Below are 25,557 nucleotides of genomic sequence, written 5' to 3'. Positions count from 1 at the left end.
CCCATCACATTCTTGAACGTCCCATTCCCTTGTGGCTAAATACGCTTTCTTTGCCCGACCTAAGTAGCGAGCTTCTATTTATCCCTTAAGACTCAGTTCAAATGCCCTCTCATCAAGAAAGACTTCCCTAATTATGCCAAACACATTGTGCTCCCTTCTCTGTGTACTTAGATAACCAAGACTGTATGCCCAGTTGTCGCTCTTTATGTGCATCTGTCTCTCTCATTAAACAGCAGCTCCTTAATGGTGGGGTCAAAGTCTTATTGGTCTGCATATTTAAACTTAGGACAGAGTAGACGCCTACGTAGTGATGGGATATAGAGATTAGCTCATTTCTTTGAGTCATTTTGGGCTCTTTGAATATATTACTTGATATACTATCATGGCTAGACTATATTATAGTATATTACAATATGTTATACTTTATTATATAATTAATATAATAATTACATTATTGAGTAACATAGCATAATAGATATAATATAGTGGAACATAATATGTTATTCTGTATTCCTTGATATACTATATTAAATAACCTATTTAATACATACAGATCAGTGATTTTCAATTGAGAGTGCACATCAGAATCACATATGGAATTTTTAAAAGTTCAAATTCCAAGGCTAAAATGAAAAACACAGGAAACAACAAGTGTCGGTGGGGATGTGGAGATTGTGCACTGTTGGTGGGAATGCAAACTGGTGCGGCCACTATGGAAGACAGTATGGAGGTTCCTTAAAACATTAAAAATAGAGCTACCCCACGATCCACCCAAGGAATACAAAACCTCTCATTCAAAGAGATACATGCCCCCCTATGTTTATTGCAGCATTATTTCCAATAGCCAAATTAATGAAGTGAGGTGAGTGTCCATCGACAGATGAATGGATAAAGAAGATGTGATATATATACATTATATATTATATATTATAATATAATATATAATAATATATAATATAAATATATTATATATAATGAATATATATAATGTTATATATTGAATATATATAATTATATATTATATATGAATATATATATTGTATATATATTGAATTATATATAATGAATATATATAATGAATATATAAAATGAATATATATATAATATATTATATATATAATGAATATATATATATTGATTATATATATTGTATTATATTATATATATTTGAATAATATATATATTGAATTAATATATATATAATGAATTATATATAATGAATATTATATATAACGAATATATATAATGAATTATAATATATATATTGAATTATATATAATGAATATATATATAATGAATTATAATATATATTGAATTATATATAATGAATATATATAATGAATATATTATATATAATATATATAATATATAATGAATATATATATATATTGAATTATATATATATGAATGAATTATATAATTCATTCATATATATAATGATTATATATATATTATTATATATTGTGAATATATATAATGGAATATATATAATGAATTATATATTCATTATATATATAATATATATAATGAATATATATTGAATGAATATATATATTATATATATGAATTATATATAATGAATTATATATAATGAATATATATATTACATATATATTATATATAATGAATATATATATATAATGGAATATTATTCAGCAGTAAAAAAGAATGAAATCTTGCCATTTGCAACAACATGAATGGATCTAGAGAGTATAATGCTAAGCAAAGTGAGCCAGTCAAAGAAAGACAAATACCATATGATTTCACTCATAGGTGGAATTTAAAAAACAAAACAAATGAATAAAAAAAAAGAGAGAGAGAGACAAACCAAAACTGAACTCTTAACTATAGGGAATAAACTGATGGTTACCAGAGGGGAGGTGGGTGGGGGATGGTTGAAATAGGTGATGGGGATTAAGGAGGACACTTGTGGAGCGCCTGGGTGGCTCAGTCGGTTGAGCGTCAGACTTCGGCTCAGGTCATGATCTCACGGTCCGTGAGTTCGAGCCCCGCGACGGGCTCTGTGCTGACCGCTCAGAGCCTGGAGCCTGTTTCGGATTCTGTGTCTCCCTCTCTCTCTCTGACCCTCCCCCGTCATGCTCTGTCTCTCTCTGTCTCAAAAAATAAATAAAACATCAAAAAAAATTAAAAAAAAAAAGGAGGACACTTGTGATGAGCACTGAGTGTTGAACAGAAGAGTTGAATCACTATATTTATTGTACATCCAAAATGAATATAATGCTGTATATTAATGATGATGGAATTAAAATTTTTTTAGAGAGTTTAGATTTCAGGATCTACCTGAAGTCTAGCAAATCATATACTGTCAAAGTTGATATCATATCTGTCCAGGACCTAATCATTCACCTTGTTACCATTCAGAGAGGAATGTCACCTAAGTTGAAGCAATCAGAGTCCTTCCCTGGGCATTTTCTGCTGGAACCACAGGGAAGAGTTTTCTTTGTGATTCCAGTTACAGAGCTGGGAAAATGTGGCTCTGTGGCTGGCAGTAACCATGTTCTCCAACGCGTGTGCGAAGCCTGTCTCCTGCGGGGGCTGGGTGGGAAGAGAGGGAGAATGAGAGAAAGAGAGAGAGAATACCCAGCCATCCCTAAGGTCCACTCTAGTCTGGCCCTTTGGGAAGGTTGATGAAATGAGATGGAGAATCTCCCTCTTTTTCTTAAGCTACTTGATAAGAGGTTTCTGTCATTTGCAAATGCTGTGTGTGATGCATATACATTTTGTGGCTCATGTGCATTTTAAGGAACTAGAGTGTTAAGTCGTATTTTTTATATGAAAAGACAAATAAGTATGGAAATACTCCTCGTACCATGACCCAGTGACATAATATCAAATAGCACTTAGCTCGTGAATACGTGCCCCTATGCAGGGAGGTCCTCTCGCCTGACATGGTCTGTGTGTGTGTGTGTCCCACACCGACAGAAAGAGTGGGGAGGATTTCATGGGCTTCTCAGCCATCACAGTTGAGTGGAATCCAGTTTTGTGAAGACGAGACTCTTAGGAATAAGAAAATCTTGCTTCTTCGAAGAGAAAACTGAACGGGGAATTGAGGGTCACCGCCAAAGATGACAGAGAAAACCGTCCATGAGATTGGAGACACAAAGCCATGTTTTTGGTGATTTATGGGGAGTTAGGAGTATTTGCAGTGTGAGTCTTGATTGTTCCTACTTTTGCTTGGTGTTGACTTCGCATTCAATACGATCAACCTCCATAGTATGGAATGGGTTGTTTCTTAATATTGTCTGTCCTTTGCTGGTGGCTTTTCGAGAATGTTACAAGCCACCTCTCGGCCCACCTCCCTTCTTCAGAATAATCTTCTAGCCCATGTTTCTCCATATCTTTGTGTTCACTTCTACTATAATGAAAGCAGGTACATGACTCATCAAGCCATTAGCTAAGCACTTGCCAGATGACAGGCAGGTCTTGCGCTGGGCTCTGTACTGTGACAGGGGGATTGATAACAGGTGGTTCAAGGACAGAGCGGTCCACTAGCAATAACAGCAGGCAGGGGGGGTTCACAGAACAGGGCAACTTTGATTCAGGCTTTGACATATGTGTAGGAGTCTATCAAGGAGAAAGAGAAGAAGAAGAACATCTGAAGGCTACATTCAAATATTTTCCACTTCAGCCTCAAAAATTATGTCCCTGAACTTGTATTTCAATGGTAAAGCACCTTTTTTTTTTTCCTACAAAAAAAAATTGGAGGAGGGAAGAATTTATATTCTACTTGGAGATTTGTCTGGGGCCTTTTCCTAACTTACACAACTGCCTCCTGAGGGAAGGAGAATCTGGTAAAATATCTTATGTCTAAAAGCCACAAAGATATACAGAGCAGGAGCAAAGTTTGACATATAAATACATTATATAAATGCACTCACGGCTCAATTTCCTCACCCTCTGACTGCCAGTAATTTATTCAGACAGCTTCAGCTGAAACCATTTCTCACTTGATATAATAATCTGCAAAGGTGTGTTAGAATTTTCTTCATTCGGCAGGACTTCATTCTTTTCTTGCCAAGAAAGCATTATATCCGTTAGCCTCTGGCTTCTCTGATTGGAGGTAGGCGGGAAATAGGCCCAATTCTCCCTGGCAGGAAACTCAAGTGATTTTTGTGCTTCTAGATGTTTTCTCTCAGTTCAGTTTCGATTGGTGTGTCCAGTGCCTTAGAGTTTATATGAGGCTTTCACCCTTTGTTTACAATGACCCAGGGAGACGGACCTACGATTCACCTTGTTTTGTAGGTGAGAAACCGGAAGCTCAGAAAGGGAGGAAGAACAAAAAGAAGAAAGGGAAAGTAAAATAAAGACTTAATGGGCACTTGCTTTGCAGGTACTTTTGACCCGTGAGATCTGGTAAGTCCTCCAGACAATCTTTTTTTTTTTTTTTTTAATTTTTTTTTCAATGTTTATTTATTTTTGGGACAGAGAGAGACAGAGCATGAAAGGGGGAGGGGCAGAGAGAGAGGGAGACACAGAATCAGAAACAGGCTCCAGGCTCTGAGCCATCAGCCCAGAGCCCGACGCGGGGCTCGAACTCACGGACCGCGAGATCGTGACCTGGCTGAAGTCGGACACTTAACCGACTGCGGCACCCAGGCGCCCCAGTCCTCCAGACAATCTTAAGAAGGAGGCATCATGGGCCCATTTTACAGTTGAGGAAACTGAGACGTGAACTTGACCATCAGAAATCATCAAGGTCCCCATGTGACCCCAGGTGCCCTGGCCAAGCCCCTCTTACCTGGAGCCAAACCCCAAGTCGCTTTGACGTCATCCCATTGCCTCCTCAGGACTGTCCTGAGGACCTACTATGTGTCTATCAGCTGCGGGAGATGAAGAATTGTAAGAGATAGGTCCTCCCCTCCCGGACCTCGATCTTGATGAGGAGCAAGGGCAAAGAGAGACGTTTCAGAAGCAGGCCAGGGACTGGATGATAACCGCCTCCTCTATAAAGTCCTGATGCACGCCAGACGCTCACTGAGGGAAGCATTTGGTCAATCTCCCTGACAATCTGATGGTAGATATGAATATCATCCGAGTTTGATAGCCCGAAGCCTGACGCCTCAGAATCTGCAGGGGATTTCAACACAGGCTGCCTGGTTCCAAAGTGCAGGGGAGAGTCACCGGGCTTGGTTAGCCTTGGAGTCATGCTGCCTAGGTCCGTGTCTGCTTCTGCCTCTTATTAGCTGTGTGTGCCTGGGCAAGTTACCACCCCTCTCTGAGCCTCCCTTTCCAGGGCCATATTGTGAGGATTCAACGTTGACCACCTTGTATTGGTAAGAGCCACCTTCTGCCTTCTGGTCATTCTGGGGGGGGGGGGTCATAAATGCATACTGATTGCATACACACAGAAGGAGGGACGGGGATACACCCCGAGTGTTTGCCTCCGGATTCTGGACCTGCTCTTCGGCCGCGGGGTGCCCGTTCTGCCGGAGGTAGGGAAAGCTTGAGGGAATGTTCCCTGCCTCCGATCCCCATCCCCATCCTCACGCCCCCCCCCCCCAACATACACACAGAATCAGCTTCCACCAAGGCAGCCAGAGGAAAAGAACTTTTTCTTCCTTTCTCAGGATTTGGTAGGCTTGACCCTCAGGAACGGTGGGTTGGCAGGTGGGGAGGCGAAAGTGTGTGTCCGTGAAATGTGCCCAAGAACCAAGCAGAAGGCGCTTTTCCCTAAACTGTCATTGGCATTCGGGAGGCAAATGCCTTAGGCATAGTCCTCTTATTATCCTCCTCGTACATGTTATTGGAGGTGAGTCAAATAGATCTGCCGGCCTACCCGATGGAGTGTAATAAGGAACACTACTGTCTGTGGGGGCGCTGGAAAGAATCCCATGGGCTCAGACAGAGCCCCAGGCGCTCCCCACCTGGCTGCCTTGGAACCCAGCTCAGCCACCTCTTAACAGTATCGCCTGGATCCTCCTCTTTCCCTGTCTGAGCCTCAGTTTACTTTCCTGCAAAATGGGAACGATAACTATCCGTTTCCCAGGGCTGCCGTAACAAAGCACCACACATTAGGTGGTGGTCAACAACAGAAGTTCACCGTCTCACGGTGCGGGAGGCGAGAAGTTCAAGATGGAGGCATGGAGGGGTCGCGTTCCCTCCGAAGGCCTGAGGGGAGACCCTCTTCCTTGCCTCTGTCCTACCTTCTGGTGCCACTGGCATTTCCTGGCGTTCTTGGGCTTGTAGACGCATTATTCCAATCTGTACCTCTGTCATCACACGGCATTTTCCCTGGGTGCCTCTGTGTGTCTCTTCTCAGTATTGGATAGGGCCCACCCTCACGATGCCATCTCAGCATTTTCAAAGATCCTATTTCCACATAAAGTCTCTTCAGTGTATCTTTTTTGGGGACACCATTCAATTCGTAACAATCACATCACGTGATTTGGTGGAGGGTTAAAAAGATGCCTATACCAGGGGCTCGGTCCGGCGTCCGGCCCCCGGTTGCTCTGATTCCAGAGCCTTGTGAATTCGCTCCTCCCGCCTTCCACCCCAGGGTCCCCAGAAACATCTGTGCCCTATTTTGTTGTTGTCTCTTTGAACAAAATGCCATTTGTTTATTTAATTACATAAGAGCACATACTTGCAAAAGGGAAAAACTCAATATAAAAATGCATTTATACGAAATGTCTAGCAAGGAAAATTGATAAACACAGAAAGTAGATTAGTGATTGCCTCGGGCGAGGGGAGAGGGAGATGGGGTATGACTGCTAATGGGTAGGTATGACATTCGTGCTGGAACCATGGAAATGTTCTAAAATTAGGTTATGGGAACGGTTGCGCAACTCTAAATACACTAAAAACATTGGACGGTGTACTTTAAATGGAAAATTTGTATGGTATGTAAATTGGATCTCAATAAAGCTGTTTAAAAAAAAATATATATATATATACATACATGTAAACGATAAAAGAATGAACCTCCCTTCCTTCTCCCATCCCTCCCACCCAACTCTGTTCCTCACAGGAGCAGAAATAAACAATTTCGTCTATTGCTACAGATTTGTTTGCTGCGCACTTATAATCATGTATATGAATATATGTAAATGTATAATTCGGGGGTACAGATTTTTTTTTTTGGCCTTCACGGCATCACCTCACACGTGCCATCCATTTCTCAATATTTTTGTTATGTTTGTTATGATGGGATATGGTTTTTCTCCTTACTGATACATCTGGGACAAATCTCGTTCTTAGAACAAGTAGGGAGGGGAACCTCATTGATTCTTTTTTTTTTTTTTTTAACGTTTATTTTATTTTTGAGACAGAGAGAGACAGAGCATGAACGGGGGAGGGGCAGAGAGAGAGGGAGACACAGAATCGGAAGCAGGCTCCAGGCTCTGAGCTGTCAGCACAGAGCCCGACGCAGGGCTCGAACTCACGGATGGCGAGATCGTGACCTGAGCTGAAGTCGGATGCTCAACCGACTGAGCCACTCAGGCGCCCCGAACCTCATTCATTCTAACAGCTGCGTGGCATTTCCATAAGACTAGAGCACAAAGGTTTCAGCACTCTCCTATTTGGGGACATTTTGGTTGCCTCCGGTTTCTCACCGTGACAAAGACAGACCTGTAGGTGCACGTGTGACTCATCCGTGCTTCACCAGAAGCTTCCTTCCTGCTTGATGCCCACTGCAGCCGCCCCCATGCCCCCCACCGGGCCGACCGCTGGTGCTGAAGAAAAGGTAGTTGGAAGGTCTGTGTGATCAGTTCCCTTCCGGGGACAGTGTTTCAGCCAGGGCCCCAGTAGCACTTAACCTCCTGGGCCAAGTGAACTTGCCGAGTTTCAAAGGCAAATCAGACCGAAAATGTGCCCAGCTTGGTAAAGAGGTTTAAAATAAGGCACTAAAGGGACGCCTGGGTGGGTCCGTCGATTAAGCATCCGACTAAGGCTCGGGTCATGATCTCGCGGTTCACGAGTTGGAGCCCCGCATCGGGCTCTGTGCTGACAGCTCGGAGCCTGGAGCCCCCTTCGGATTCTGGGTCTCCCTCCCTCTCTGCCCCTCCCCCATTCATGCTCTGTCTCTCTGTCTCTCTCTCTCTCTTTCAAAAAATAAATAAACATTTAAAAATTAATAAAACAAGACCCTGGAGCGCCATCACCTGCGTTCCCCTCGCTTTCCAAAAGGCAAAGCCTATCCTGTGGGTTATCTACTCGTTACCTAATCACGAAAGACAAAGAGGTGAACTTTGGTTACAGAATCAACTAGAATTCATCACCTTCGGGTAACACAGCACCCCGCCCCCCACCTTCCTGCAGACTCCTCCTTCTTTATCGATTCAACAAAAGCATCCCAAGCCCTCCTGTGGGTAACCCTACATACGCGCTGTCTGGTTTGGATATCTCCCTCATTCCTCACCGCTGAGGACATGACTCTTGCTTCCCTCATGGGGAAGACAAGGAAACAAGGAGAAAAAGATGCTCAGGGCTCACCCAGCTGGAAAAGGCGCAGCCGGAATTTGACTTCACACCTCTCTATCGCCAAAGCCCACCCTTTTTCCTTCTTTTTTCCCCCGGTGTTATTGAGGTTCTATTGACAAATAATCGTCCCATATATTTAAGGTGATGTTCTGATATAGGAATACATTGTGAAGTAAGCCCTCCAATTCGGCGAATTCATCTTTTCATCCCTTCATATTGTTGCTTTCCGTGTGCGCAGCGAGAACTTGTGAGAGCTACTCTCTCAGCAGGTTTTAAGTATAAAATACAGTATTATCCACGGTCGTCGCCATGCCATCCAGCAGATCATCGGAACTTACTCATCTTGTGTTGAAAGTTCGTATCATTTGATCAGTAGCTCCCCACTTGCCCCCCCCCCCCCAGTTCGGGCTATTACCTCAATTATTATCTGTTCTGCCTCAGATACAGCACTGGTTGAATCGTTGGCTGGATGGACAGATGGATGGATGGATGAACAGATGGGGGTAATGGAAGGATGGATGGGTGGTGCATCTAGAACGTCTCGTGGTCGAACCCACCTCTCGTTTGAGCCTTACTCTACGTACGCCCTGCCTGTTCCCCAGCACCGACCTCCACTCTCTCCACTAGATTAACGGGATATCAGAATGGCACAGGCCAACTCCCTTTGTTCTGGAACACAGTATGCCTGCAGTTAGAACACAGGGCTGAGAACAGCGGCATCCAGAGTCAAGGCCTTTCCGGGACTGCTCGGCTGCACAAGGACTTACGTCGTTGAGTAGAGCGGGCAGCTGAAGTTGGATGAGAAGGCTCCCGGGAAGGTGGATGTTCCAAATGCTGTAGGGCTACAACTCCTAGACCAGGGGGAGGTACAAGTCCCCAGTTCCCTCTCGTAGAGGACACAAGGTGGGAGGGTCTGTGAATCCTACACAGCCAGCCTTGGAATCGATAGCCAGCCTTCCATCCGTTTACGACTGGTTCCAACAGCATGGCAGATGGGTGTAGTGGAAGAAGCACTGATTTCGGAGTTAAACAAACTCGTGCTGTGTCCTAACTTTGCCTTTGATCCCGGGAAAATGTCTTAGCCTTGCTGGGTCTCAGTTTTGTCTGTAAATTGAAAATAGGGCTGTTGGGCTGGTGAGGGCGTGGGGTGATAGGGAGGGCTGCACTGTACAGAATGCGCAAGGTGCCTGGCACAGAGCTGGGAATATACTAGATGCTCCGTAGATGTTAGTCTACCCATCCCAGCACCTCCAGCTTCTGTGGCTGGCTTCCGGAATACAGAAACGGGACTAGCTCTTTGTGTAAATGCAATCTGAGTTTCCTATTTTCTTCTATACCGAATGGAAATTTGATGAATTTGGTCTTGGTATATATTTCACTTGCTAGATCCTGCTTGGCTAAAGCTGAGGTCTCTCAGCGGAGACAGTTGGAGAGGACTCGAGCGTCAAAATGTTTAGAATAAGATTCTGAATTTGCTCCCATTTCCCACAACGATACAAAAAGTCGGTTTTCCTCTTCCCACCCCACTGACTCGGCAAAGGCGTGATCCTCTAAAATAACAGCTCCAGCCCAGGAAAAGGGAGAATTCCACGCTCTCCATCTGTGATGTGTCACGAAAAGGAAAGGAAAAATAAAGAAACCTTTAACAATTTGCCATATTGTATGCTTTGGAAGAGCCTGGTAAACTTTCTAGCAAATTGCTTCTAATTATAGGAAACCTGCCTTGGGCTTCAGGAAACACTCGCCAGCGTCATCCAGTTCTCAATTCTTGGCAGAAGCGGCGGTTTCTCTCATTATTATTTCAGTTGGCTTGAGCTATCGACAATGCATTTATCAAATGAGGCACGAAGCTGCCTCCCTGGAATAACGTTCTAGAGAAGGCAGTGCTTGGGAGCCAGATGAAATGGACCGACAGTTGACATGATCTTGATGCCATTTCCACAACCCGAGTCAGCTCATCAGCAATGATCATCTGTCCTATCATCAATTTCTAGTCAAGAAGTTGCTTGCTGTCTTAAAATCTACAGAAAAGAAATCATAGCCAAGTATAAAATTCCCGCATTCCCCCCTCCCCCCAGCCCAACCCCTCCCCAGGGTGGTTCACCCATTCCGTCGACATTTCCTGACTTTGCATGGACTTTCCTGTTGACCACTGCTCAATTGCAACCTCGGAGCACACTCTTGTCCCAAACCCCTGGGACCCTTTGGGACACTTTTCCTCATCTTTCTCTTTGCAATGTGTACATAGTTTGTTTTTTTTTTTTAATGGGTTATGCGTTTAGCTGTATAACTGGCTTTCTCGATAGTAAGTTTATATTCTCGATCATTCTTGACAGCGTCTGTAGATGGACCCTACTCATGTAATGGTTATGTAATAGTCTATAGTAGTCCAGGCCAACAGGAACATAATGACAGACACATATGTAATTTAAAATTTTCTGCTGGTCACCTTGCACAAAGTAAAAAGAAACAAATGAACTTCATTTTGATGTCCCACATATCGTCGACCTTTGTTGATGACGAGTCAACCAGCAAGGATCTCTCCCACCACAGCCGTGGGAGAAGGTGGAAAATCGTGAATACTCAGGTTAACAATTACTGTTGTCCCTGTTAGGTCTGTTTCGAGTCAAAGAAAACATATGTAAATGCTTAAATAGGCGGTAACTCTCCAAAATAAAAATGGCACTAGACTCATTGTGCTCGATACTGCTAATATATTTACCTTACTCTCTTTCAAGGGATAGCTTATTTTAGTTACGGGCTTTCAGAATATAGTTTACATCACATAAAAGTTTTAAGAACAAAAGTTATTCTTAATGTCATTCAATACATTCCAGTTTATTCTATGTCTTTCTTTCATCCTTATTATTATTTATTTTTACATTGAAAGCTGGTCGTGAGCAACTCTATTGCTCGTTGCCCTACGGATTCCACGGCCCTATCGGTTTTGTCCTGCGGTTTGAAAACCACTGCCATAGTTTGTCTTGGGAAGGATACTTTTCCTGTCTTCTCTCCAGCACGCCATTCATGTCTCCCCAAATCGGCAGTGGGACGCTTCTCACTTTCCTGCTGGTCATCTGTCGGTACTCCTGGGTATCATCACTTTAGGAAAGTCTCCTGTCCCCGTGGCTACTTGTGGAGCAGTGAATGTGGGTCTTCGGTGGGGGGAGAGGAGAGGGCTCTGGTCATCTAGGTCTCAAAGCGTGGGTTAAGTTGGCCTGAAGACACCATTCAGAGCCCTGGAGGTCTTCCTCCCCATGGGTTGCAGGCTTGCTTTTCTACCTGCCGCATTGTTCGGAAGGCAGCTGTGACCATCCATGTGACCTAGTTGTGGTGTGTTAAGTACACACATGCGAATGCACCCACCCACGCGCACCCACACAAGCCCCGTGAACAAACACGGATCCTCCGAGAAAATGGACTCACAGCTCATAAGGAGGAAAAGGAAGTTTTTCCTAACACCAAATCATGAGTCCGGTGCCTCTTTCTCTGAGCAGTCCGGACTTCGTGTTACTATTTTGAAAATACTAGCCTTCACGCATCTAACCTCATCCCACTTTCAAATTGTGCCTCCCGAGGTCTGCCACGAATAGGAAAAGAGCCTACTCTGCATCGTCTTAATGGCTCTGCCCAGGCACTCAAGTTGACTTGAGCTGGCCATTCTGGGAAGAACTTGATTCTATTTCTGGCCCAGTGCCCACGCTGGCTGTGGGGACAGATGGGATGATTCTTTTCCTTCAGACACATGGGGGAGATGGGAGAACTTTGCCGAGAATCGGGACTGAGCCCAAGACAGCAAAGGGATGATGGATCTGTGGTGTCCTAGCGTGGTGGGCCTAGGTGCCCACAGACACCCCCGAGGGGAGGGCCCTGTGAGGGTGTGTGTGAGCTCATTCGCCAACCACCCAGCACTGGCTCAAAAGGGAGCATCCCCTGCCACACAGCTCTGCTGGACCCATCCCGAACAGGAAGGGGAAAGAAATCAACAGTTGTAACAGCCCACATGGCTCCAGCCATTGACTTAGGCAAGCCAAGTGCCCTGTGAGAACCTTGGCCTCTTGGTCCATGAAATAAAGACCACACCTTGGCCTGCCAAAGTCACAGGGCTGCCAGTAGATGTACAGGAGACCCATGTGGAGTGACAGCATACTCTGAATATGCAGCAGTTCCCTGCACATGTAAATACTATAGTTTTAAAAAGAATGATAATCATAATTAAGCATAAGGCCTATGACATACACTTGCATCCCACAAATGAGAGAAAGGAACTAACATTTGCATGCAGGCACTCAGCTGGGTGATTTCACAGACAATATGTCACTTCATCTTCATAATACTAGTATGAGGCAACTTCTTTTTCTCCACGTCACAGAGGCAGAAAATGAGGTAGAGGGGGATGAGGTCACTTGCCCAATTTCACAGCACAAGAAGACACTGGGAGTCTGGGCTGGGAGGTTAACTCTGATGGCCCGACCCGGGGCTCCTGTTTCCCACCTCTACTCAATACCCATTAACCCCAAATTAATCGGGGACGTCCAGGCCCAACCCCATTGCACAAAAGAGAAACCCCACCAATTTCAGGCAGAAAGAACATGGCGGTATGGCTCTCCACAGAAGGTTCCGGGATGGGCAAGCCCTTAGCAACATGAATGCACCTCCAATAAAATGCAATTGCTTGCTGACCTGTCTTCCAGATCCTGGATTCCAATGACTACAGAAAACAAAATCACTTCTGAGTTGGTCAGGGAACGCTGCTCCTTGAAGCCACTGGACTCCTAATCCTGTCCTTGAGTGACACCCCTCCCCCCCGCCCCCGACAGTGATCACATAACTCCTATTCATTCTGTGGAATCACAGGTCAATCTCTAAACACTTGACCTTGTTCTTCTGCTTCTAAGCTTGAATTAAGAGCTACTCGAGGTGGCTTGGATTCTGAGGGCTGAGCTCTTGGATTTTGGAGATACCCCCGTGGTTTTGGAGAAGGCTTTTTTATTTTTAAACACTCCCTGATAACAGTTACCTGAACACTGCCAGCTTCCTGGCCCCATTCTGGAAAGGGAGAAGAGCTGCCTTGGAGAGGTTGTCTGAAGCTTGAGGAGGCGCCGCTCCCTGAAGTTGTTACATCCCGTCGGTCTGTTTTTGGAAGGCTCTTGAAGAGAAGAGATAAACTGCTTGGTGTCCCTGTTCATGATAAGAGGACGGGAAGCAGCCTCGTTGCCTGGATCAGATGACAGGGGGAGCTGGGGTCTTGGGGACACTGCTGGCCCTGCATCAGCACCCGTCCCCTGATCCTGGCTCCAGGACGGTCCAGGCCTGTATATGCTGGGCTTCCCCAGGAGCCATCTCTCTGAAACAACCAGACCTGGGTCACCACGTCCCCCATCTGTGCCCCCACAACGCTCTGCTTATCCCATCAAAGCTACCCAACGTGACAATTATCCATTCTCCCGTCTCTTTCGCCACGAGGCAATGAGTATTTTGAGGCAGGGACCATGTCTGATGGACCCAATTGCATGGTCCACTTCCTTGCACGGAGTGGACTTTAAGTCAATGTGAAAAGAATCCATACGGAAGGGGGAAGGAGGGAGAAGGGAAGAAGGCTGAGTGCTCCAAACGAAATAGATGGTGTCTATAGCTCCTTGTTGCCAAAGTCTCTAGAATGCCATGAAGACCCTGCCCTAGGGCCAGTTTGAGCTCAAGCTCCGCTCTGCCCCAGCCGTGAGAACCTGGGCAGGTCGCCTAACCTCTCTGCGCTTCAACTTTTCTCATCTGAACTCGGGATGGAAAGATTTGTGAGGATGCCTGAGGCCATACCCGGGAGTCACTCACAGACACCGCAGTGCTTTGGGGGGGGGGGGGGTGGTAAGTATCACCAGTTACTGTAACCCTTCAATCCCTGAGCTCAGCCACACGTAGCACACTTCCTCCGCTGTGCCTCTCGGGAACCCAGTCTCTTTCCATCTTGATTCTGAGGTTTCTCTCCCTTGAGCTGGCAGCTGGGGAAGGAGAGCGAGGATCACAGGAAGAAGGGCCAGGTCTGGAAAGTGGGGGTGGGGGGGCATCCTACCACAGACCAGTGACCACAGACGACCAGAGGAGTGGCTCCAAGATGGGGTTCCGCTGGGGGCACTGAGAGAAGGGGGAAACAAGGATGTGGGTGGGCACTGGGGCCTAATGCCTCACACATGACTTGGCACATTGTGAGCTTTCTTTTTTTTTTTTTTTTAATTTTTTTTTTCAACGTTTATTTATTTTTGGGACAGAGAGAGACAGAGCATGAACGGGGGAGGGGCAGAGAGAGAGGGAGACACAGAATCGGAAACCGGCTCCAGGCTCTGAGCCGTCAGCCCAGAGCCCGACGCGGGGCTCGAACTCCCGGACCGCGAGATCGTGACCTGGCTGAAGTCGGACGCTTCACCGACGGCGCCACCCAGGCGCCCCAATGAGCTTTCAATAAATGTACGTGCTGTTACTAACAAGAAGGAATCCTGCTGAAAAAATACATGCCGTGACTCTTGATGGATGATGAGGATATTTTGCAGACGGCCAAGGGCTCCTCTCCCTTCCCTAGGCGTGGGCTCTGGAATCAATGTTTTTTTGAATGTGTGGTCTGGAAGCACACCTGCATAGTTACCTGCTTTCATCCTTACAGTGGAGATGGATTTACACTCATTTTACTACTAAGGAGACGGTCTCAAAAAAGGAGGTGAAATGTACCAAGATCACATGGAGCCGTCGAGGCAGAGCGGGACCTAGGACGTCATTCTAGCCAAAACTCTGCGTCTACGTGGCTGCGTCTATATCACCTCACCCAGCTCCTGGGGATCCCCGCTTCTGATCTACGAAATGTGTGAGGCGGGGAGGGAGATGTTTTGGAAAGGGTGATCTCAGCGTTTCCTTCTAGCTTTAAAAAGCCATTCTGGGACTTGAAGGCAACACCAGGTCTTTCTGAAAAGAAAGGATTTGTGCCGGTTACACCGCAATTTGAAGAAAAAAAACAACAACAACCCTGGTGGACTCTCCAGGTGACTGCAACAGCCCCACCTCTGCAGGAAAAACCGTGCTGATTTCTCCAGGGAACTGGCCACGGGTGTTGGTGCTTCTACCCAAAGTTAGCAGTCTGCGCAGATTCGATGCAAATAAATTTTGTTACCTATTTGCCTCCACGACACTTGTTTTTTAAAAAATTGGGAATTGCAATTAAGAAGTAACTGACATTTAGCTAATTGGCTGAAATAGACTCCACCGTCAACCAAAATGGTTCAGATCTATGGAAGAAGCTGCAGGCTACAGGGCAAACTCAATGGGGTTTCAGTTTTACAAAGACATGGGTGGTTTTCTTTGAAGTCGTTTCTCTCAGGAAGCTTGTGCCTGTGCCACACCCTCGCCTATTGGTCTGATCTGGGGGTTCATCATGGTGTCATAAAAGCTCAGTTTGTTTCGACAATGCTCTGATTCCATTGTCTACCCTTCTGCAAGGTTATTAAATATAGAGGAAGTTTTGGCAAATCATAGGCACTGAGTGTGCAAACAGTAGCTGCTTTGTTTTCACTCACTATTTTAATCAAATTTGGGAAACAAATGACTTAGGGACATACAGATCCCAAAGGATGCCAGAATATTCCCCAAGCTGTGTCACAAACAATGGACGGCCAACTGTCCCTGTTCAAAATGCCCCATCTGGTCTAATGACTTTTCCTTGGGGCTTTAGCTTTCAAAGGACTTGCAAATAGGTGGTCAGCAGGACCTCAGGGCTGGGCCAGAGGGGGGTTTGGAAGCTAAGATTATGCAGTTGCTCCTTTTATTTGTTCTTCTTGAACAGCCCCTAGATTTTGAAGATGTTTTGGGGACTGAGGAGAGGAAGAGAGAGAAGAACAAAGGAATTCATAATCATCATGTGCCTACTTTTTAACTCCGTCAGGAATCTGGGCGAAAGACACCTTTATTCTCTTGGAGTAGAAGCAGCTTTTCAGCCAGCATTAAAGGGAAAAAGGATTCTTTGCTTACTCTACAGACAGAGTCCTGACGCATGTTGGGCCGAATGTTGAGGCAGGGTTTGGTGGACAACTTGCTTCTTGTTGCCCTTCCCTTTCATGGAGAGCTCAGCCCACTTTGCAAAGTAGGCTGAATGATGCGGCATAGTTCATAAACTCCACATATGTTTCTTGAATGTCTGCTATGTTCTGGATCCTTGGTAAGCAGGAGAAACACGCTTCAGGGCAAACCTAACGTGGCACCTACCCCCCTGGAGCTTGCAGATTAGTGGAGAAAGGTATCAATAAGGTCATCGCCATCCACTGCGAAGAAGGTGATAGGAACTCATCATTGGGTGATCCATCTAGTTGGGGAGTCGGGGAAGGGAAGCACTGGCTAAGATCTGAAGGAGGCTAGAGGCAGACCAGACAAGGAACCAGAGAACCACAATCCCAGCAGAGAAAATGGTGTAGGAGAAAGTAGCGGGAGGCAGCAAGACATGGTCAACAAACTCAAAGAAGGCTGGTGTGGTTTTAGAGAAGAGGGTAAAGGCCCTTGTATTACAACATGAGGCAGAGATCAGATCGAATAGGCCAGGTAGACCAGCTGAACATTTCTGACCCCCTGAGAAGCCACGGAAAGCTCACAGCTTCAACAGAAGTCCTCCCTGGGAGACAGACAGGCCTCAGGTCAAAATGAGGGTCCAGCACCTACTCATTCGGTGACCTTAGGTGAGTTTTTTTTGAACGTCAAGCCTCGGTCGGGTTCCTCATCTATACGATGGGTGTAGCTCCTATTGTGAAAGGCCATTTGAAGAGATTCAGTGAGAAAACATGTACGACAATTCTTAATACAGTATCTGATACCTGATGCTTCTAGTGTGTCGGGCTGAGATAAATAGAATTGATGGTATTTCTACCTTTCAATACAGGACGGGATTTGACAGCCTACTTCTTAACAGAGGGAGGACACTGAACTCAGCAAAGTCTACAAAACTGGAGACTCTCCACTCCAATGTTGGCTTTTTCGGGGGAGGGGTAGAAAGATGTCTACTTTTCCCCCCTAGAATGATAGGATCACGAGTTGTCGGGTGCGGAAAGGACTTTGAAAGTGACGATGCCAACCCCCTGTCCATTGCTACTGTTGGGATGCTTATTTGTTGTAATACTGCTATCTATTTTCCCTTCACTTTGAAATCCTTTGGAGGAATTACATCTTCTTTGTCAGATGTAGCTTGATGGGGGTGCTTAAGCTTCCCATTCTGCCTTAGCCAAGGGGCCAGGACAACACCCACACCAGCCCAGTGGATCCTCCCTGCCTGGAAGTTGAATCTTAAACCCAGAAATGAAGGAGGTGGAGCATAATGGGGCTCTCTTCCCACCCAAGCCCCTCCTAGACAGATTGTTCTATTACTAGGTCTCCCCTCATGGTCTGCTTTCCAGTCTCTTAAACTAAAAGTCCCGGATCCTTTCTGTGCTCTAGGCCTGTTAGCCAGCTACCCCTCGCGTCCATTGGCCCCTGTCAACCTTCCAAAATAACCCTTTTAATTTCCACCTTAGAGCCAAAACAAACTAATTAATATAGCAGTAAAGAAATTGAGACCCAGAGAAATTAAGTGACCTGTACAAAGGCACAGCAAGTCTGTGAGATCTGGGGGCAGAGTCACTTAACTCCAAATTCAGAGCTCTTTTATCTACAGGGAACCTAGAGATTGTAAAACACGTGGGGTTATGGGGATGGGGTAGGGAAAACATTTTGATTTCTCTCCCTTTCACTTCCTTCATAGAAACAAATGAAGTTCTAGCTCAGAGCTTGAGTGGCTTCCTTTTGGGTCTGAAATAGTAGATGTTAAACTTGAAATTCAAGTTCCCCCACAGAATAATCACCTCCCGTCTTTCAGCTTTACCTCCCACATGCAACTACTGGCCTTACCTTCTACATAAAATGTACCATTGGCCAAAGGTGTTCCTTTCTGGTCCCCAGGAATACCTTGTTCTGTCTGGTCTTCACACTCTGCTCAGGCCACTCTTTTTTTTTTTTTTTTCTTCTTCCTTCTTTCTTTCAACATGGAGAGCTACTCTGTCCCAGGCCTGGGGCATTCAACAGGAAGGAAAAGAAAGACCTTCCCTCGAGGAGTTCCAGTCTACCGGGACAGAGGGGCAAGTAGATAGGTACAACAGTGCTGGAGGTGTGGGGAACACAGGGAAGGTCGCTAGCTCCATTTTGAGGACTCGAGAAGGTTGCCTAGAGGAGACATTTTGAGACAGAGTTGCCAAAGGATAAGTAGAAGGTTCAGGAAGGGGAAAATGTACATAAAAGCAAAGGAGGGGGGAAAAAAAAGATAGACATGTTACCCAAAGTACAAGCAATAGAAGAAAAACAGATAAACCGATTACGGTCAAAATTTTAAAAAAATTGTGCTTGGGGCGCCTGGGTGGCACAGTCGGTTAAGCGTCTGACTTCAGCCAGGTCACGATCTCACGGTCCAGGAGTTCGAGCCCCGCGTCGGGCTCTGGGCTGATGGCTCAGAGCCTGGAGCCTGTTTCCGATTCTGTGTCTCCCTCTCTCTCTGCCCCTCCCCCATTCATGCTCTGTCTCTCTCTGTCCCAAAAATAAATAAACGTTGAAAAAAAAAATTTTATAAATAAAAAAAAATTGTGCTCAAGGACACCCTAAAGAAAATGAAAATACAACCCATAAAACGGGAGAAAAAAATTTCCAAATTACACGTCTGATAACAAATTTTGATCTAGACTATGAACAACTATTCTAACTCGGTAATAAAAAAGACTAATAGCACACTTAAACATGGGCAAAAGATCTGAACAGTCATTTCTATGAAGATGTACACGAAAAGCACATGAAAAGATGCTCAACATCATTAGCCAGCAGGGAGATGCAAATCAAAGCCGTAACAAGACACCGCTTTCTATTCGGAGTATGGCTAAAATCAAAAGATAGAGAATAACAAGGGTTGGCAAGGATGTGCAGAAAGTGGCGCCTTCATACGCTGCAGCTGAGATTGTAAAATGGCGCAGCTATTTTGGAAAATAGTGTGTCAGTGGCCCCGAAAGTTACGCGTAGAGTTACCATATGACCCAGCAATTCTATTTCTGCATATCTACCGAAGAGAAATGAAAGCCTATGTCCACACACAAATTTGTATGTCAATGTTTATAGCAGCATTCTTCACAACAGGCAAAGAGTGAAAGCAGCCCAAATCAAGAGACAAACAGATAAACAGGTAATAGATAGCCATGCAATGAAATATTATTCAGCCATGAAAGGGAATGAAGGAAGGAGTGAAAAGGAATGAACCTGAAGCACATGACGCTACACAAAAGCCACCAACAAAACCATACATTGTATGACTTCATTTCTATGCGAGGCCAAAGAGGAAAAGTCTATAGAGATGACTAGTAGGTCAATGACTGTCAGGGGTAGGGGGATGGTGAGGAGATTGAGGGAATGGTGGCTAAGAAATGCGGAGTTTCTTTTTTGGGATAACGAAAATGTTCTAACATTAATTGTGGTGATGGATGCACGCTCTGGGAACACACTTATATAATATCTTTATTATAGTCCTTATCGTTACCCACTATTTTCCTGCTTGTTGAAGCGTATGTCCCTATGCGTTACTTGTCTGTCTCTCCTGCCTCTCTATGAAACAGAACTCAGCGCGTAGGAGGACCCTATAAGCACTCGATCAGTCTGATTAGTTGATTGATTAATTAATTTGAAGTCAAATGGGTAAGACCAAAGTCATTGGCTGAGACATAAAGCACGTAGCCAAATCAAAGGACTTTGGAAGTCAGGTACTGCAACACAATGGGAAGACTAAATGACCATGAAAAACGTGGCGATCGTCGTAGGGCCAACTGAAGAGTCTGCGGCTAAAGGATTCAAATCTAATTTCAGAGGGTGGTATTGGCCAAACAAAACAAATCTATGAGCAGATTCAGCCCAGAGGCCACCAGTTTGCAACCCTTGTTATAAGGGCTTGACCTTGACAGTTCACTGAGGGCATGCCTTTCCTTCTTAGGTAAGACTTTCTGTTCCAAGGGCATGAAAAACATTGACTCTTCGATTGAAGAGTTGGACACGTGAAAGAAACCTTGGGGAAAATCCGTTTGTGAATGAGAAGGCTGATCTTTGGCGAGGGCACTTGTCTTGCCAGTCACAGAGAAAGCTCGTGGGACCACCGGGTGTAGACATGTCTCTGTGTGTTAAATGAACTCATGAAACAAGTGTCTAATTGTGTGAGTTTGTCTCAGTGGAGGAGAGGAGACACCAGAGAGGAGATTTGGGAAAGAAATGGGGAGGGACTGAGGGGAAGGAGCTGTGTGCAAGGACTCTGTGACCTGGTGCCGACGAGCAGAGCATGGAGAAGAGGGGCCTTTCCCACCTCAGTGGTTCTGATCACCAATTCCGACGCATGTGGGTCGTTTCCACACTCATCCATCAATTCTGTGACACCAGCTGTGTGTCTGGTAGTGAAACTCAACTCTGACACTCTCTAGCTGAAGAGAGCGTCGGATCCCACAGGTGACAGGCCCGGTCCTATAAGACACCCCCCCCAGCCCCACTCCCCCCCAACCCCCGACACACTCCTTCAGATGCCAGTCACAAGTCCAGCTTGTCACTTGGGCTTCTGACCAACAGGCCATAGCTGGGAGGTTCTCACAACCCCTTCTTCGGGTTGGATTAATCTGCTGGAGTGGCTCACAGAATTCAGGAAGGCAGCTTACTTACTGGATCACCAGTTTGTGGTAAAAGGAATGTCTTCCGCTGTTCTCATATCCCAAATGTTCACCAACCAGGAGCCTTCCAAACCCCGTCCTTCCAGGTTTTATGGAGGCCTTCCTACATAGGCATGGTTGAGGAAATCGTTGGCCATCGGCAACACGTTCAACCTCCAGCCCCTCTCCCCTCCCCGGACGCTGGAGAGTTCCAACCCTCTTCCAACTCTGGCAACCAGTCCCAACCTCAGGTGGGGTCCTAGAGTCATCTCATTAACATAACACAAGACACCTTTATTTCTCTCACCACCTGGGAAATTCCAAGCGTTTTTCAGAGTTCTCGGCCAGAAACAGCAAAAATCACAGACATAGACTTTTATCATAAATCACAGTATCACACACTTCTCTGCACAGCTCTCTGGCCCGGGTTTAGCGAAGGTTTCTGAAACATAGGGTGGCCTCAGGTCCCTCAGGGGCATCAGAAGACGGGCCTTTGGCCCAGATGTCACCATTGCCTCAGAGGGCACCGACGCAGACAGCAGAGACCAAGGTGGGAACTGCCCTGGAGATGTTTCCTAAATAGGGCACAGAGTAGTGGTTACAGAATAGCAGATTATGAGGGCCCTATTGTGAGCTTATCTGAGATTCCCCCTGGCCCCCCGAAATATGTCAGGGAGAATGGCAGATGGGGGCCAAGATAGCTGTACTTTTTAAGTTGATGGGACCTCATTTGTACACATAGGCTGGTGTGGAAACTTGGGGTTATATTTGCATTTATATCACTGTTTATAAACATGTCAGAATAGTCACAGTTTCTTTAGATCGATACATTGGTGGAAGATTTTCATTTTCTGCTGGTAGTTTTGCATTTTATGATTTTTTCCTAAAAAGAACAGATATTTCTTCGTAAAATTATTATCGATAAGAAAATCCAAATTATATTATTTTAAATATACCTGATGAATGAGGTCAGACATTTTCAGCCATGACCCAGGAAACTGACTTCCAAAAATGTGATGGAGAAATCTGGAAGAGGCTCAGATCCATTAAAGGTGACCAGGCGGCATCCTTCGCATCGAAAAATCATGTTATGATATGAATTGGAAGTTCCCAGTCCTGACTGATTATCCCACACCATTTTGCAGTTCTTACTGCTTTTAATCTTTGAAATAGCTGCGTTGTGTATTATTCACCATACTTTAGGAATGGGGAAACTGAGTCTCAGAGACCCTGGAGGGTGGACAGGTGTTTTATGATTAGAGGAGCATATGTAGTCAGCAGTGGGATTGACGTTTCAAACCTGGGTTTTTCTACTATTTCCTTCTTGATTTTTTTTTTAATTTTTTTTTATTTTTTTTTCAACGTTTATTTATTTTTGGGACAGAGAGAGACAGAGCATGAACGGGGGAGGGGCAGAGACAGAGGGAGACACAGAATCAGAAACAGGCTCCAGGCTCTGAGCCATCAGCCCAGAGCCCGACGCGGGGCTCGAACTCACGGACCGCGAGATCGTGACCTGGCTGAAGTCGGACACTTAACCGACTGCGCCACCCAGGCGCCCCTCCTTCTTGATTTTTAAAAGGCAACTCCGGCTCCCAGAGTCTGGGATCTTCACCTGGCCTCAAGAAGGTCTGTAAACCTTTTGAAATTAGATCCAGAGTTTTGCGTACACGTGTTTTTTTCTAAAAAGATGATTCCCAGTTCTACCACTCCCTCCAAATTTTTAGAACTGCTACTCCATGTTGTCCAGAAAGCATCTGCATCAGACAAAGCCCTGGAGATAGGAAAGGCTTCTTTTTTTTTTTTAATTAATGTTTATTTTATTTTTGAGAGAAAGAGAGACAGAGTGACAGCAGGGGAAGGGCAGAGAGAGGGGGACACAGAATCCGAAGCAGGCTCCAGGCTCTGAGCTGTCAGCACAGAGCCCGACATGGGGCTCGAACCCAGAAACCATGAGATCATGACCTGAGCCAAAGTTGGATGCTCAGCCGACTGAGCCACCCAGGCCCCAGGAAAGGCTTCTTCAGCAGTCACCCAGAGAATCTAATGGCAAACAAACCAGCAACACGTGGCTTGAATTTCCCTTAAATTACGCATGAACCAAAGAGTACGAACAGTTTGGCCAAATTTGCTCGGGGTTTTCTCAAACCCAAAGCGTTTGAAAAGAAATGCTGGTATCTTTGATGAACCCCAAACGGGGCTTGTTTGGGGGATTGGGGGTTGGGTGGGCGTGCCTGCGGTGTGAATTCGGCATGGCGTGCTTGTGGCTTCGGGGCACGGGTTCATCTGGGGCTGGATGTTGCTGGATTTGCGGTACGTGGAGTGTATATGGTGGGGGTGGTGTCGATTAGGGTGAAGGAAGACACCACATTGCTCTCTGCGGTGGTTTGTTCCAGGTTGTTTGTTACCAAGAAGAGGTTTGCCCACTGAACCCATCAGAACCCCGGGGAGACCGGAAGGTGGTGGACCACAGCCTCTCCACCACAGAAGCCAGGGGAACCGCCACGAAATCACGTTGGCAAGGAGTGGGGATCACCAAGAGGCTCTTCGGCAGAAATTCGGAAGGGAACAAAGAAACAATAGTATCCATAACCCTTTTAGGCTCCCGACGGTCATTGAGTGACCCGGGGATAGCCTTTGCTAATACTCCGAAACACAACCAGCTACAGATTGAGACTCACTACAGATTAAGACCTGTCCTATGCCAGGGACTCCCCTCGGGGAGTGGACAAAAGGAGGTGCCCCCCAAATCCACCTTCAGGGAGGGACTTACTGCCCAGCCGTGGGGATCTGATCCACAGACCGTGTCCTGCTCTCGGATCCTTCAGGGTCTGCCTCAGTCATCACCCGAGGTCACCCCCTGCCCCCAGCTTGCAAACGGTGACTGAGCACGGCAGGGTGTAAGGACCCCGAGGTGGGGGACACTGTAATGGCCGTCCTTATCGCAAACCCTCTGCTCCGTTGACCAAGGCTCTGTTGGGCCTGCACTGCAATGTGTCTTTCCCCAGCTGCCCCTCTTTCCACCGGCGGTGCCCTCGGTAAACATCTCGTGCTCCACAGCTCCTCAGTCTCGGTCTTTGTTTCTGGAGAACGAGAGCTACACCATCCCGTTAGTTCCTAACGTCCATGGCCTTCTTATGAGGGAAGAATTATTACCCTGGGGCACCTGGGTGGTTCAGTCAGCTAAGGGTCTGACTCTTGGCTTCGGTTCTGGTCACGATCCCACGGTCGTCCGGCTCAGGGCTGACAGCACGAGCCTGCTTGAGCTTCTCTCTCTCCCTCTCTCTCTGCCCCTCTCCCGTTCACGCTCACTCTCTCTCTCTCTCTCTTTCAAAATAAATGAATAAGCTTTTTAAAAAAGAATTGTCGGGGCGCCTGGGTGGCGCAGTCGGTGAAGCGTCCGACTTCAGCCAGGTCACGATCTCGCGGTCCGGGAGCTCGAGCCCCGCGTCGGGCTCTGGGCTGACGGCTCGGAGCCTGGAGCCTGTTTCCGATTCTGTGTCTCCCTCTCTCTCTGCCCCTCCCCCGTTCATGCTCTGTCTCTCTCTGTCCCAGAAATAAATAAACGTTGAAAAAAAAATTTTTTTTAAATAAAATAAAATAAAAAAGAATTGTCATTCCCATTTAACAGATGAGTAAACCGAGGCTCAGCGGAGCAAAACTCACACGAGAGCGAGAGGACAAGCCTCCTGGGGGTAGGATGTCGTAGAACTGAGGTTTGACCTCAGCTTCCTTGCACTGCAAGTTCACTGCAGAGATCCCACTGTCCCAAGCAGCCTTCCACATTCCAGCCATTTTCCTCCTTGGCCTTGGCACACGCTGAGAAGTTCTTCGGCAGTTAGGTGTGTCGTCGACGGGGAGCGGACGGTAAATTGTCTAAGAAGAGAAGACTCAAGGTTAACAATAAAGGCGGAGGGGATTCTTTCATTTATTGGGCGCTTACTGAGAGTCGTAGCGTTTCCATATAGAATTCTACTCGATGATGACAATAGCAGCCATGTGGTGATGTTGACTAGGAGCCGGGCCCAGACTCATCAAACCCTCATTATAACTGATGAGGCTGGTGCTATTCACATGCCCCCTGAAGAAGTGGCACAGAGCTGGGAGTCACTTGCCTGAGGTCTCTGGAGTCTAAGAGTCAGGGTAAGACCCTCTACCTCAGCCCCCACGCGTTTCCCAACTTGGCTGCAGGGCTTTGCTAGCGAACCTCTGGGTAGCCATATCCCCATTCTATAAGGAGAATACCTAAGGCTCAGAACGGTGGATAAACTGACGAGAAAACTTCGCTTGTGAGGTTGGAGCCAGATTCCAGGGCACATCTGCCCACCTCCAAAATCTAGGTTCTTTTTACCACCCGAGGTTGCCACGCTGGGGAGAAGCAAGGGACAGAAGAACGCATCGG

This window comes from Prionailurus bengalensis, chromosome A1 (genome assembly GCF_016509475.1).
Source record: "Prionailurus bengalensis isolate Pbe53 chromosome A1, Fcat_Pben_1.1_paternal_pri, whole genome shotgun sequence".
In the NCBI taxonomy this organism is placed as follows: domain Eukaryota; kingdom Metazoa; phylum Chordata; class Mammalia; order Carnivora; family Felidae; genus Prionailurus; species Prionailurus bengalensis.
The sequence above is the reverse complement of the archived record's forward strand: the minus strand, read 5'-3'. Positions refer to the sequence as shown.